At 36.6% G+C, this 2,375-nt stretch overlaps 1 long non-coding RNA gene across 1 annotated transcript; it reads right to left on the bottom strand.

Moving 5' to 3' along the window:
* Positions 1-256: 256 nt before the first annotated feature.
* On the bottom strand, positions 257-2,375 carry LOC115797187 (uncharacterized). The gene is made up of 4 exons (XR_004021394.1): positions 2,227-2,375; positions 1,898-2,090; positions 995-1,211; positions 257-440 (listed from the first exon to the last, which is right to left on the bottom strand). It is a non-coding gene; the product is annotated as an uncharacterized LOC115797187 (long non-coding RNA).

Here is a 2,375-nt window from a genome sequence, read left to right as displayed (position 1 = left end):
AGGATAACAACTGCCTTTTTATTTTTTTAATATATATCCACATATATTTAAACATTCTCTATTCTCTGTCAAATGATCTTGAGACTGCACATCACATGTTTAACAGTTGAACATTGATACAATACATAAAATGAGAGGATACAGATTTTAAAACAAAACTTAACTTTTATTCATTTAGACAATAAAATTACTTTTAACAACTGGATTATTGCCAACAGTGACACAAAGTACATAATGTAAACATGAACATGGCATGAAAAGCACAAGTATTTATTACAAGCAAAAGAAAATAAAATAAAACGATCAACACAACTGTTGATGCTGAAACATACTCCTATTTCAACCATCCAAACATTTTCAAGTTGAAATTCAAATTCTTGCATTGATTGCTTTTCTGATGTCAGAAATCTTCACCCCAGGATGGTGGTTGACAACAGCATCTTTGTAAAGAAATATAAAACAGATATATTCAAAACCTGAAAAATTAATGTCATATTACTCTAAAGATGTGTATGAAGCACAACCAGGAGTACTGGTGCATTGCACAAAGGAGGGATGGAGGATTACCTAAAAAATATTCAACTTAATCTCAAATCAACAGTTAGATGGTTGAAACTTGAACACTATTAAGTGCTCCAACATGTCAATGATCTCAAACACACATCTTGGCTTCAACAGGCTAACAGTGAACCTCAGAAATGGTCCTAACCCTAACTAGCTCAGGAGCTCGGCTGGTGACTGAAGCTCCAAGGAGGAGCTTTGTGGAAATAAGCAATGCTGCTCTGTGAGAGCAAGCATTTAGCAACCCCCGAATGGCTGCCACCAGAGATTAAAGGATTTCTCAAACATGCAGGAAAGAATCACAGCAACACGTCAGGTGTGCTTTTGATGAGAGAATAACATTACGTGATTGAAAAGCCCCTACCCAAAAAGTCAATTTTACATAAAATCCACCTTTTAAGTGTGTATCAGGGGGAGGAGGGACGGTATTTACCAACTAAAGCTTGGAGCCTTTTCGTGTCAAGAGCCTGGCAACGTTCAGCAGCAGGGTCCACCTTATTCATCCCTCCAGTCAGGTTTGATTTCATGAGGATGTCAACACTGAACAGACCCATCAGCAACACTCGAGCCATCACAGTAGGAGTTTTTTGGGATATGGCAGTCTCCCAACAGTGAGTTGATATGGTTATTCCATCACTCCCCAATTTGACCTTGTTAAAAGTAAAACAAAGCAAACCAAAAAAATAGATTACATTACAAAGTGTGTAAATGTTTATGTTTGTAAAAAAAAAACATAAGTAAAAACATATACACTTACTTCAGCTGCTTTCAAAGGCGCAGCTTCAATCTCACTGGGACTCTCAAGCATCTCAACCTCTAATAATTAGAGGTTGCACTAATAATTGCACACTCTGTGTTCTAATCTGTCTGGTTAGACAGAATCTGAGCTGAGCTGTGACTTTAAAAACACGGTAAGTAGAGAGCCATGACTTTTGGATTGTGATACCCCAAATGCTGATCCTTCTTTATTTTGGAATTCACTGTGAACGATTTTATTTTATAAAATTCCTTTTATCTTTTAGGTTATAACAATATTCTAACAAATTTACTTTATAGATCTATTTTAGGTTTACTATTGACACCAAGAGGAAGAATTTTTTTTAATACATTATTTAGATTTAAAATGTCTTTGTATACTAGAGCAGAAGTGTAATGGACCAGCCCTTCTCCAACTGGGTTGCTTTTCAGTCAAAAAGGCTACTGGAAAATAAATCAAACTGAAGATTACCCTCTTCTGTTCGTTGGGGGGGCAACTATTGCATAACAGTCAAAGTAATACATAGCAATTCTTTTTTATCAATATGGAGAGGTCTATAAATATTAAAATGATTCTCACCTTTTATGGCCAAGTTGCACAGCCTTGAATTTTCCCTCTGTAGAACCTTAACCTGGTTCTGAAGGTCTCTGACTTTGGCAGCATTGTCATCACTGGGAGATTCACCTGGACTGTGGGATCCTGGTGGAAACCAGCTGTCTCCAAAAAGAATTTCCTCCTCCACATGCGTCCTTGCAGCAAGTTTGGATGTTTCCTGCCGAGTTACAAATAACCACATAAATAATATTTTTGTGTAGAATTATTAAAACTGTGCAAACAAACATACCTCCAAAAGTTGTCCTAATAAGAACAATTTTTTCACCATGTGTTAATGACAAATGTTCCTCTACCTTTCCTGGGATGTCAGGATTTGTTTCATCTCCAGTGACAGTTGAATCTTCATCAGAGAATAGTCACTTAGGTTTCCTTATTCGCTTTTCATCCTTTGGTGTGTCCACTTTCAGTAGAGTTCGCTCTGCAATTTTTAGAGTTGATTCTT

Source organism: Archocentrus centrarchus, chromosome 18 (genome assembly GCF_007364275.1).
Source record: "Archocentrus centrarchus isolate MPI-CPG fArcCen1 chromosome 18, fArcCen1, whole genome shotgun sequence".
Lineage (NCBI taxonomy): Eukaryota > Metazoa > Chordata > Actinopteri > Cichliformes > Cichlidae > Archocentrus > Archocentrus centrarchus.
Note: the sequence above shows the minus strand (reverse complement) of the source record. Positions and strands in the feature narration are given on the sequence as shown.